Source organism: Convolutriloba macropyga, chromosome 4 (assembly GCF_964194025.1).
Source record: "Convolutriloba macropyga chromosome 4, txConMacr16.3, whole genome shotgun sequence".
In the NCBI taxonomy this organism is placed as follows: Eukaryota; Metazoa; Xenacoelomorpha; order Acoela; family Convolutidae; genus Convolutriloba; species Convolutriloba macropyga.
Window position 1 is genome coordinate 10,562,348 of NC_134471.1, and position 13,997 is coordinate 10,576,344.

Below are 13,997 nucleotides of genomic sequence, written 5' to 3' on the forward strand. Positions count from 1 at the left end.
GTATGACAATTGTAAAATTATAAATGACCCAAACTCTGACAATTGTAAAATCATAGTTGGCGCAAGTATAACAATTGTAAATTCAAAATTGGCGCAAAAATGACAATTGTGAAATTATAATTGGCGCAAGTACGACAATCGTAAAATTATCATTGGCGCAAATGTGACAACGGTAAAATCGTAATTGGCGCAAATATAACAATGGTAAAATCATAAATGGCGCCAGTACTACAATTGTAAAATCATAATTGGCGCAAGTATGACAATTGTGAAAACATAATTGACGCATGTATGACAATTGTAAAAATATATTTGGCGCAAGTGTAACAATTGTAAAATCATAATTGGCGAAAGTATGAAAAATGTAAAATCATAACTGGCGCAAGTTTGACAATTGTGCAACCATAACTGTCGCAGGTATGACAATTGTAAAGTTATAAATGGCCCAAACTTTGACGATTGTAAAATCATAATTGGCGCAAGTATAACAATTGTAAATTCAAAATTGGCGCAAAAATGACAATTGTGAAATTATAATTGGCGCAAGTACGACAATCGTAAAATTATCATTGGCGCAAATGTGACAACGGTAAAATCGTAATTGGCGCAAATATAACAATTGTAAAATCATAAATGGCGCCAGTATGACAATTGTAAAATCATAATTCACGCATGTATGCCAATTGTAAAAATATAATTGGCGCAAACGTAACAATTGTGAAATCATAATTGGCGGAAGTCTGACATTTGTAAAATCACAAAGGGCGCCAGTATGGCAATGTTAAAAATTGTAATTGGCGCAAGTGTGATAATTAAAAAATTATAGTTGGCACAAGTCTGACTATTGTAAAATCATAACTGATGCAAGTATAACAATTGTAAAATTAGAATTGGCCCAAATCCGACAAATGTAAATTCATAATTGGCGCAAATATAACAATTGCAAAATCAAAACTGGCGCGAGTCTCACAATTGAGAAATCATAATTGACGCAAGTATGACAACTGCGAAATCATAATTGGCACAAGTATGACAACAGTAAAATCATAATCGGCGAAATTATGAAAATTGTAAAACCATAACTGGCGCAAGTTTGACCATTGTAAAACCATAACTGACGCAGGTATGACAATTGTAAAATTATAAATGGCCCAAACTCTGACAATTGTAAAATCATAATTGGCGCAAGTATAACAATTGTAAATTCAAAATTGGCGCAAAAATGACAATTGTGAAATTATAATTGGCGCAAGTACGACAATCGTAAAATTATCATTGGCGCAAATGTGACAACGGTAAAATCGTAATTGGCGCAAATATAACAATGGTAAAATCATAAATGGCGCCAGTACTACAATTGTAAAAACATAATTGGCGCAAGTATGACAATTGTGAAAACATAATTGACGCATGTATGACAATTGTAAAAATATAATTGGCGCAAGTTTAACAATTGTAAAATCATAATTGGCGAAAGTATGAAAAATGTAAAATCATAACTGGCGCAAGTTTGAACATTGTGCAACCATAACTGTCGCAGGTATGACAATTGTAAAATTATAAATGGCCCAAACTTTGACGATTGTAAAACCATAATTGGCGCAAGTATAACAATTGTAAATTCAAAATTGGCGCAAAAATGACAATTGTGAAATTATAATTGGCGCAAGTACGACAATCGTAAAATTATCATTGGCGCAAATGTGACAACGGTAAAATCGTAATTGGCGCAAATATAACAATGGTAAAATCATAAATGGCGCCAGTACTACAATTGTAAAAACATAATTGGCGCAAGTATGACAATTGTGAAAACATAATTGACGCATGTATGACAATTGTAAAAATATAATTGGCGCAAGTTTAACAATTGTAAAATCATAATTGGCGAAAGTATGAAAAATGTAAAATCATAACTGGCGCAAGTTTGAACATTGTGCAACCATAACTGTCGCAGGTATGACAATTGTAAAATTATAAATGGCCCAAACTTTGACGATTGTAAAACCATAATTGGCGCAAGTATAACAATTGTAAATTCAAAATTGGCGCAAAAATGACAATTGTGAAATTATAATTGGCGCAAGTACGACAATCATAAAATTATCATTGGCGCAAATGTGAAAACGGTAAAATCGTAATTGGCGCCAGTATGACAATTGTAAAATCATAATTCACGCATGTATGCCAATTGTAAAAATATAATTGGCGCAAACGTAACAATTGTGAAATCATAATTGGCGGAAGTCTGACATTTGTAAAATCACAAATGGCGCCAGTATGGCAATGTTAAAAATTGTAATTGGCGCAAGTGTGATAATTAAAAAATTATAGTTGGCACAAGTCTGACTATTGTAAAATCATAACTGGTGCAAGTATAACAATTGTAAAATTAGAATTGGCCTCAATCTAACTATTGTAAAATCATAATTGGTGCAAGTATAACAATTGTAAAATCATAGTTGGCGCAAAAATGAAAATTGTGAAATTATAATTGGCGCAAGTACGACAATCGTAAAATTATCATTGGAGCAAGTGTGAAAACTGTAAAATCATAATTGGCGCAAATATAACAAATGTAAATTCAAAAATGGCGCCGGTATTACAATTGTAAAATCATAATTGGCGCAAGTATGACAATTGTGAAAACATAATTGACGCATGTATGACTATTGAAAAATTATGATTGGCCCAAATCTGACAAATGTAAAATAAGAATTGACGCAAGTATAACAATTGCAAAATCAAAATTGGCGCGAGTATGGCAATTGTGAAATCATAATTGACGCAAGTATGACAACAGTAAAATCATAATCGGCGAAAGTATGAAAATTGTAAAATCATAACTGGCGCAAGTTTGACCATTGTAAAACCATAACTGGTGCAGGTATGGCAATTGTAAAATTATAAATGGACCAAATCTGACAATTGTAAAATCATAACTGGCGCAAGTATAACAATTGTAGAGTCAAAATTGGCGCAAAAATGAAAATTGTGAAACTATAATTGGCGCAAGTACGACAATCGTAAAATTATCATTGGAGCAAGTGTGAAAACTGTAAAATCATAATTGGCGCAAATATAGCAAATGTAAATTCAAAAATGGCGCCGGTATTACAATTGTAAAATCATAATTAGCGCAAGTATGACAATTGTGAAAACATAATTGACGCATGTATGACAATTGAAAAATTATGATTGGCCCAAATCTGACAAATGTAAAATAAGAATTGACGCAAGTATAACAATTGCAAAATCAAAATTGGCGCGAGTATGGCAATTGTGAAATCATAATTGACGCAAGTATGACAACAGTAAAATCATAATCGGCGAAAGTATGAAAATTGTAAAATCATAACTGGCGCAAGTTTGACCATTGTAAAACCATAACTGGTGCAGGTATGGCAATTGTAAAATTATAAATGGACCAAATCTGACAATTGTAAAATCATAACTGGCGCAAGTATAACAATTGTAAAGTCAAAATTGGCGCAAAGATGACAATTGTGAAATTATAATTGGCGCAAGTATGACAACTGCGAAATCATAAATGGCGCAAGTATGACAACAGTAAAATCATAATCGGCGAAAGTATGAAAATTGTAAAATCATAACTGGCGCAAGTTTGACCATTGTAAAACCATAACTGGTGCAGGTATGGCAATTGTAAAATTATAAATGGACCAAATCTGACAATTGTAAAATCATAACTGGCGCAAGTATAACAATTGTAAAGTCAAAATTGGCGCAAAAATGAAAATTGTGAAATTATAATTGGCGCAAGTACGACAATCGTAAAATTATCATTGGAGCAAGTGTGAAAACTGTAAAATCATAATTGGCGCAAATATAACAAATGTAAATTCAAAAATGGCGCCGGTATTACAATTGTAAAATCATAATTGGCGCAAGTATGACAATTGTGAAAACATAATTGACGCATGTATGACAATTGAAAAATTATGATTGGCCCAAATCTGACAAATGTAAAATAAGAATTGACGCAAGTATAACAATTGCAAAATCAAAATTGGCGCGAGTATGGCAATTGTGAAATCATAATTGACGCAAGTATGACAACAGTAAAATCATAATCGGCGAAAGTATGAAAATTGTAAAATCATAACTGGCGCAAGTTTGACCATTGTAAAACCATAACTGGTGCAGGTATGGCAATTGTAAAATTATAAATGGACCAAATCTGACAATTGTAAAATCATAACTGGCGCAAGTATAACAATTGTAAAGTCAAAATTGGCGCAAAAATGACAATTGTGAAATTATAATTGGCGCAACTACGACAATCGTAGAACTATCATTGGAGCAAGTGTGAAAACTGTAAAATCATAATTGGCGCAAATATAACAAATGTAAATTCAAAAATGGCGCCGGTATTACAATTGTAAAATCATAATTGGCGCAAGTATGACAATTGTGAAAACATAATTGACGCATGTATGACAATTGAAAAAGTATGATTGGCCCAAATCTGACAAATGTAAAATAAGAATTGACGCAAGTATAACAATTGCAAAATCAACATTGGCGCGAGTATGGCAATTGTGAAATAATAATTGACGCAAGTATGACAACAGTAAAATCATAATCGGCGAAAGTATGAAAATTGTAAAATCATAACTGGCGCAAGTTTGACCATTGTAAAACCATAACTGGTGCAGGTATGGCAATTGTAAAATCATAAATGGACCAAATCTGACAATTGTAAAATCATAACTGGCGCAAGTATAACAATTGTAAAGTCAAAATTGGCGCAAAAATGACAATTGTGAAATTATAATTGGCGCAAGTACGACAATCGTAAAATTATCATTGGAGCAAGTGTGAAAACTGTAAAATCATAATTGGCGCAAATATAACAAATGTAAATTCGAAAATGGCGCCGGTATTACAATTGTAAAATCATAATTGGCGCAAGTATGACAATTGTGAAAACATAATTGACGCATGTATTTGAAAAATTATGATTGGCCCAAATCTGACAAATGTAAAATAAGAATTGACGCAAGTATAACAATTGCAAAATCAAAATTGGCGCGAGTATGGCAATTGTGAAATCATAATTGACGCAAGTATGACAACTGCGAAATCATAATTGGCGCAAGTATGACAACTATAAAATCATAATTGGCGAATGTATGAAAATTGTAAAATCATAACTGGCGCAAGTTTGACAATTGTAAAACTATAACTGGCGCAGGTATGACAATTGTAACATTATAAATGGCGCCAGGATGACTATTTTAAAATTATAATTGACGCAAGTGTGATAACTATAGCTGGCACAAGTCTGATAATTGTAAAATCATAACTGGCGCAAGTATAACAATTGTAAAATTATGATTGGCCCAAATCTGACAACTGTAAAATAAGAATTGACGCATGTATAACAATTGCAAAATCAAAATTGGCCTGACTATGGCAATTGTGAAATTATAATTGACGCAAGTATGACAACTGCGAAATCATAATTGGCGCAAGTATGACAACTATAAAATCATAATTGGCGAATGTATGAAAATTGTAAAATCATAACTGGCGCAAGTTTGACAATTGTAAAACTATAACTGGCGCAGGTATGACAATTGTAAAATTATAAATGGCCCAAATCTGACAATCGTAAAATCATAACTGGCGCAAGTATAACAATTGTAAAATTATAATTGGCCCAAATCTGACAAATGTAAAATAATAATTGGCGCAAGTATAACAATTGCAAAATCAAAATTGGCGCGAGTATCACAATTGAGAAATCATAATTGACGCAAGTATGCCAACTGTGAAATCATAATTGCGCAAGTCTGACAACAGTAAAATCATAATTGGCGAAAGTATGAAAATTGTAAAATCATAACTGGCGCAAGTTTGACAATTGTAAAACCATAACTGGCGCAAGTATGACAATTGTAAAATTATAAATGGCCCAAATCTGACAATTGTAAAATCATAACTGGCGCAAGTATAACAATTGTAAAGTCAAAATTGGCGCAAAAATGACAATTGTGAAATTTTAATTGGCGCAAGTACGACAATCGTAAAGTTATCATTGGCGCAAGTGTGAATACTGTAAAATCATAATTGGCGCAAATATAACAAATGTAAATTCATAAATGGCGCCAGTATTACAATTTTAAAATCATAATTGGCGCAAGTATGACAATTGTGAAAACATAATTGACGCATGTATGACAATTGTAAAAATATAATTGGCGCAAGCGTAACAGCTGTAAAATCATAATTGGCGGAAGTCTGACCATTGTAAAACCATAAATGGCGACAGGATGACAATTTTGAATTTATAATTGGCGCAAGCGTGATAACTGGAAAATAATAGCTGGCACAAGTCTGACAACTGTAAAATCATAACTGGCGCAAGTATAACAATTGTAAAATTATAATTGGCCCAAATCTGACAAATGTAAAATAATAATGGCGCAAGTGTAACAATTGCAAAATCAAAATCGGCGCGAGTATCACAATTGAGAAATCATAATTGACGCAAGTATGACAACTGCGAAAACAAAATTGGCGCAAGTATGACAACAGTAAAATCATATTTGGCGAAAGAAAGAAAATTGTAAAATCATAACTGGCGCAAGTTTGACAGTTGTAAAACCATAACTGGCGCAGGTATAACAATTGCAAAATTATAAATGGCCCAAATCTGACTATTGTAAAATCGTAATTGGCGCAATTATAACAATTGTAAAGTCAAATTTGGCGCAAAAATGACAATTGTGAAATTATAATTGGCGCAAGTACGACAATCGTAAAATTATCATTGGCGCAAGTGTGAAAACTGTAAAATCATAATTGGCGCAAACATAACAACTGTAAAATCATAAATGGCGCCAGTATGACAATTGTAAAAATATAATTGACGCATGTATGACAATTGTAAAAATATAATTGGCGCAAGCGTAACAATTGTAAAATCATAATTGGCGGAAGTCTGGCCATTGTAAAATCATAAATGGCGCCAGTGTGACAATTTTAAAATTATAATTGGCGCAAGTGTGATAATTAAAAAATAATAGTTGGCACCAGTCTGACAATTGTTAAGTCATAACTGGCGCAAGAATAACAATTGTAAAATTATAATTGGCCCAAATCTGACAAATGTAAAATAATAATTGGCGCAAGTATAACAATTGCAAAATCAAAGTTGGCGCGAGTATGGCAATTTTGAAATCATAATTGACGCAAGTATGACAACTGCGAAATCATAATTGGCGCAAGTATGACAACTGTAAAATCATAATTGGCGAAAGTATGAAAATTGTAAAATCATAACTGGCGCAAGTATAACAACTGTAAAAATATAATTGGCCCAAATCTGACAAATGTAAAATAGTAATTGGCGCAAGTATAACAATTGCAAAATCAAAATTGGCGCGAGTATCACAATTGAGAAATCATAATTGACGCAAGTATGACAACTGCGAAATCATAATTGGCGCAAGTATGACAACAGTAAAATCATAATTGGCGAAAGAAAGAAAATTGTAAAATCATAACTGGCGCAAGTTTGACAATTGTAAAACCATAACTGGCGCAGGTATGACAATTGTAAATTTATAAATGGCCCAAATCTGACAATTGTGAAATCATAACTGGCGCAAGTATAACAATTTTAAAGTCAAAATTGGCGCGAGTATGGCAATTGTGAAATCATAATTGACGCAAGTATGACAACTGTAAAATCATAATTGGCGAAAGTATGACAACTGTAAAATCATAATTGGCGAAAGTATGAAAATTGTAAAATCATAACTGGCGCAAGTTTGACAATTGTAAAATTATATTTGGCGCAATTATAACAATTGTAAAAACATAATTGGCGCGAGTATGACAATTGTAAAATCATAAATGGCGCAAGTATGAAAATTGTTAAATAATAGTTTCCACAAGTCTGACAACTGTACAATCATAACTGGCGCAAGTTTGACAATTATAATCGGCCCAAACCTAGCTATTGTAAAATCATAATTGGCGCAAAAATGAAAACTGTAAAATCATAAATGGCGCAAATATGATAATTGTAAAAAAAATAACTGTCTCAAATGTAACGACCGTAAAACCATAATTGGCGCAAATCTGACAACTGTGAAATCATAATTGGCGCAAGTCTGACAAATGTAAAATCATGAATGGCGCAAGTATGACAATTGTAAAATCATAACTGGCGCAAGTTTGACAATTGTGAAATTTTAATTGTCGCAAGTATGACAATTGTAAAATCATAATTGGCGCAAGTATGACAATTGTAAAATTATAATTGGCCCATATCTGACAAAGGTAAAATAATAATTGGAGCAAGTATGACAACTGCGAAATCATAATCGGCGCAAGTATGACAACTGTAAAATCATAATTAGCGAATGTGTGAAAATTGTAAAATCATAACTGGCGCAAGTATAACAATTGTAAAATTATAATTGGCCCAAATCTGACAAATATAAAATAACAATTGGCGCAATTATAACAATTGCAAACTCAAAATTGGCGCGAGTATGGCAATTGTGAAAGCATAAATGACGCAAGTATGACAACTGCGAAATCATAATTTGCGCAAGTATGACAACTGTAAAATCATAATTGGCGAAAGTATGAAAATTGTAAAATCATAACTAGCGCAAGCTTGACGATCGTAAAATTGTAAGTCGCGCAATTATAACAATTGTAAAACATAATTTGCGCAATTATAACAATTGTAAAATCATAAATGGCGCAAGTATGAAAATTGTAAAGTAATATTTTCCACAAGTCTGACAACTGTACAATCATAACTGGCGCAAGTGTGTTAATTGTAAAATTATAATCGGCCCAAATCTAGCTATTGTAAAATCATAATTGGCGCAAAAATGACAACTGTAAAATCATAATTGGCGCAACTATGATAATTGTAAAAAAAATAATTGTCTCAAGTGTAACAATCGTAAAACCATAATTGGCGCAAATCTGACAAATGTAAAACAATAATTGTCGCAAGTATAACAACTGCGAAATCAAAATTGGCGCGAGTATGACAATCGTGAAATCATAATTGACGCAAGATTGACAACTGTGAAATCATAATTGGCGCAAGTATGACAACTGTAAAATCATAATTAGCGAAAGTACGAAAATTGTAATAACATAATTGGCGCAAGTTTGACAATTGTAAAACAATAACTGGCCCAAATCTGACAAATGTAAATTAATAATTGGCGCAATTATAACAATTGCAAAATCAAAATTGGCGCGAGTATGGCAATTTTGAAAGCATAAATGACGCAGGTATGACAACTGCGAAATCATAATTGGCGCAAGTATGACAACTGTAAAATCATAATTGGCGAAAGTATGAAAATTGTAAAATCATAACTGGCGCAAGTTTGACGATCGTAAAATTATAAGTCGCGCAATTATAACAATTGTAAGAACATAATTGGCGCGAGTATGACAGTTGTAAAACTATAATTGGCCCAAATCTGACAAATGTAAAATAATAATTGGCGCAATTATAACAATTGCAAACTCAAAATAGGCGCGAGTATGGCAATTGTGAAAGCATAAATGACGCAAGTATGACATCTGCGAAATCATAATTTGCGCAATTATAACAATTGTAAAAACATAATTGGCGCGAGTATGACAATTGTAAAATCATAAATGGCGCAAGTATGAAAATTGTAAAGTAATATTTTCCACAAGTCTGACAACTGTACAATCATAACTGGCGCAAGTGTGTTAATTGTAAAATTATAATCGGCCCAAATCTAGCTATTGTAAAATCATAATTGGCGCAAAAATGAGAACTGTAAAATCATAATTGGCGCAACTATGATAATTGTAAAAAAAATAATTGTCTCAAGTGTAACAATCGTAAAACCATAATTGGCGCAAATCTGACAAATGTAAAACAATAATTGTCGCAAGTATAACAACTGCGAAATCAAAATTGGCGCGAGTATGACAATCGTGAAATCATAATTGACGCAAGATTGACAACTGTGAAATCATAATTGGCGCAAGTATGACAACTGTAAAATCATAATTAGCGAAAGTATGAAAATTGTAATATCATAATTGGCGCAAGTTTGACAATTGTAAAACAATAGCTGGCCCAAATCTGACAAATGTAAATTAATAATTGGCGCAATTATAACAATTGCAAAATCAAAATTGGCGCGAGTATGGCAATTGTGAAAGCATAAATGACGCAGGTATGACAACTGCGAAATCATAATTGGCGCAAGTATGACAACTGTAAAATCATAATTGGCGAAAGTATGAAAATTGTAAAATCATAACTGGCGCAAGTTTGACCATCGTAAAATTATAAGTCGCGCAATTATAACAATTGTAAAAACATAATTGGCGCGAGTATGACAGTTGTAAAACTATAATTGGCCCAAATCTGACAAATGTAAAATAATAATTGGCGCAATTATAACAATTGCAAAATCAAAATTGGCGCGAGTATGGCAATTGTGAAAGCATAAATGACGCAAGAATGACAACTGCGAACTCATAATTGGCGCAAGTATGACAACTGTAAAATCATAATTGGCGCAATTATAACAATCGCAAAATCAAAATTGGCGCGAGTTTGGCAATTGTGAAAGCATAAATGACGCAAGTATGACAACTGCGAAATCATAATTGGCCCAAGTATGACAATTGTAAAATTATAATTGGCCCATAACTGACAAAGGTAAAATAATAATTGGAGCAAGTATGACAACTGCGAAACCATAATCAGCGCAAGTATGACAACTGTAAAATCATAATTAACGAAAGTATGAAAATTGTAAAATCATAACTGGCGCAAGTATAACCATTGTAAAATTATAATTGGCCCAAATCTGACAAATGTAAAATAATAATTGGCGCAATTATAACAATTGCAAACTCAAAATTGGCGCGAGTATGGCAATTGTGAAAGCATAAATGACGCAAGTATGACAACTGCGAAATCATAATTTGCGCAAATATGACAACTGTAAAATCATAATTGGCGAAAGTATGAAAATTGTAAAATCATAACTGGCGCAAGTTTGACGATCGTAAAATTGTAAGTCGCGCAATTATAACAATTGTAAAAACATAATTGGCGCGAGAATGACAATTGTAAAATCATAAATGGCGCAAGTATGAAAATTGTAAAATAATAGTTTCCACAAGTCTGACAACTGTACAATCATAACTGGCGCAAGTTTGTTAATTGTAAAATTATAATCGGCACAAATCTAGCTATTGTAAAATCATAATTGGCGCAAAAATGACAACTGTAAAATCATAATTGGCGCAAGTATCACAACTGTAAAATCATAATTAGCGAAAGTATGAAAATTGTAATATCATAACTGGCGCAAGTTTGACAATTGTAAAACAATAACTGGCCGAAATCGGACAAATGTAAATTAATAATTGGCGCAATTATAACAATTGCAAAATCAAAATTGGCGCGAGTATGGCAATTGTGAAAGCATAAATGACGCAGGTATGACAACTGCGAAATCATAATTGGCGCAAGTATGACAACTGTAAAATCATAATTGGCGAAAGTATGAAAATTGTAAAATCATAACTGGCGGAAGTTTGACGATCGTAAAATTATAAGTCGCGCAATTATAACAATTGTAAAAACATAATTGGCGCGAGTATGACAGTTGTAAAACTATAATTGGCCCAAATCTGACAAATGTAAAATAATAATTGGCGCAATTATAACAATTGCAAAATCGCGAGTATAATTGGCGCGAGTATGGCACTTGTGAAAGCATAAATGACGCAAGTATGACAACTGCTAAATCATAATTGGCGCAAGTATGACAACTGTAAAATCATAATTGGCGCAATTATAACAATCGCAAAATCAAAATTATGATTTGACTATAACAGTCGCAAATCAAATCATAATTGGCGCAAGTATGACAACTGTAAAATCAAAATTGGCGCGAGTATGGCAATTGTGAAAGCATAAATGACGCAAGTATGACAACTGCAAAATCATAATTGGCGCAAGTATGACAACTGTAAAATCATAATTGGCGCAATTATAACAATCGCAAAATCAAAATTGGCGCGAGTATGGCAATTGTGAAAGCATAAATGACGCAAGTATGACAACTGCGAAATCATAATTGGCGCAAGTATGACAATTGTAAAATTATAATCTAGCTATTGTAAAATCATAATTGGCGCAAAAATGACAACTGTAAAATCATAATTGGCGCAAAAATGATAATTGTAAAAAAATAATTGTCTCAAGTGTAACAATCGTAAAACCATAATTGGCGCAAACCTGACAAATGTAAAATCATAAATGGCCAAGTTTGACAATTGTAAAATCATAACTGGCGCAAGTTTGACATTTGTAAAACTTTTAAATGGCGCAAGTATGACAATTGTAAAATTATAATCTAGCTATTGTAAAATCATAATTGGCGCAAAAATGACAACTGTAAAATCATAATTGGCGCAAAAATGATAATTGTAAAAAAAATAATTGTCTCAAGTGTAACAATCGTAAAACCATAATTGGCGCAAACCTGACAAATGTAAAATCATAAATGGCCCAAGTTTGACAATTGTAATATCATAACTGGCGCAAGTTTGACAATTGTAAAACAATAACTGGCCGAAATCGGACAAATGTAAATTAATAATTGGCGCAATTATAACAATTGCAAAATCAAAATTGGCGCGAGTATGGCAATTGTGAAAGCATAAATGACGCAGGTATGACAACTGCGAAATCATAATTGGCGCAAGTATGACAACTGTAAATTCATAATTGGCGAAAGTATGAAAATTGTAAAATCATAACTGGCGCAAGTTTGACGATCGTAAAATTATAAGTCGCGCAATTATAACAATTGTAAAAACATAATTGGCGCGAGTATGACAGTTGTAAAACTATAATTGGCCCAAATCTGACAAATGTAAAATAATAATTGGCGCAATTATAACAATTGCAAAACCGCGAGTATAATTGGCGCGAGTATGGCAATTGTGAAAGCATAAATGACGCAAGTATGACAACTGCTAAATCATAATTGGCGCAAGTATGACAACTGTAAAATCATAATTGGCGCAATTATAACAATCGCAAAATCAAAATTATGATTTGATTATAACAATCGCAAATCAAATCATAATTGGCGCAAGTATGACAACTGTAAAATCAAAATTGGCGGGAGTATGGCAATTGTGAAAGCATAAATGACGCAAGTATGACAACTGCAAAATCATAATTGGCGCAAGTATGACAACTGTAAAATCATAATTGGCGCAATTATAACAATCGCAAAATCAAAATTGGCGCGAGTATGGCAATTGTGAAAGCATAAATGACGCAAGTATGACAACTGCGAAATCATAATTGGCGCAAGTATGACAATTGTAAAATTACAATCTAGCTATTGTAAAATCATAATTGGCGCAAAAATGACAACTGTAAAATCATAATTGGCGCAAAAATGATAATTGTAAAAAAAATAATTGTGTCAAGTGTAACAATCGTAAAACCATAATTGGCGCAAACCTGACAAATGTAAAATCATAAATGGCCCAAGTTTGACAATTGTAAAATCATAACTGGCGCAAGTTTGACATTTGTAAAACTTTTAAATGGCGCAAGTATGACAATTGTAAAATCATAATGTGCGCAAGTATGACAATTGTAAAACTATAATTGGCCCAAATCTGACAAATGTAAAATAATAATTGTCGCAAGTATAACAATTGCGAAATCAAAATTGGCGCGAGTATGACAATTGTGAAATCATAATTGACGCAAGATTGACAACTGTGAAATCATAATTGGCGCAAGTATGACAACTGTAAAATCATAATTAGCGAAAGTATGAAAATTGTAAAATCATAACTGGCGCAAGTTTGACAATTGTAAAATTATAATTGGCGCAATTGTAACAATTTTAAAAACATAATTGGGGCGAGTATGACAATTGTAATATCATAAATGGCGC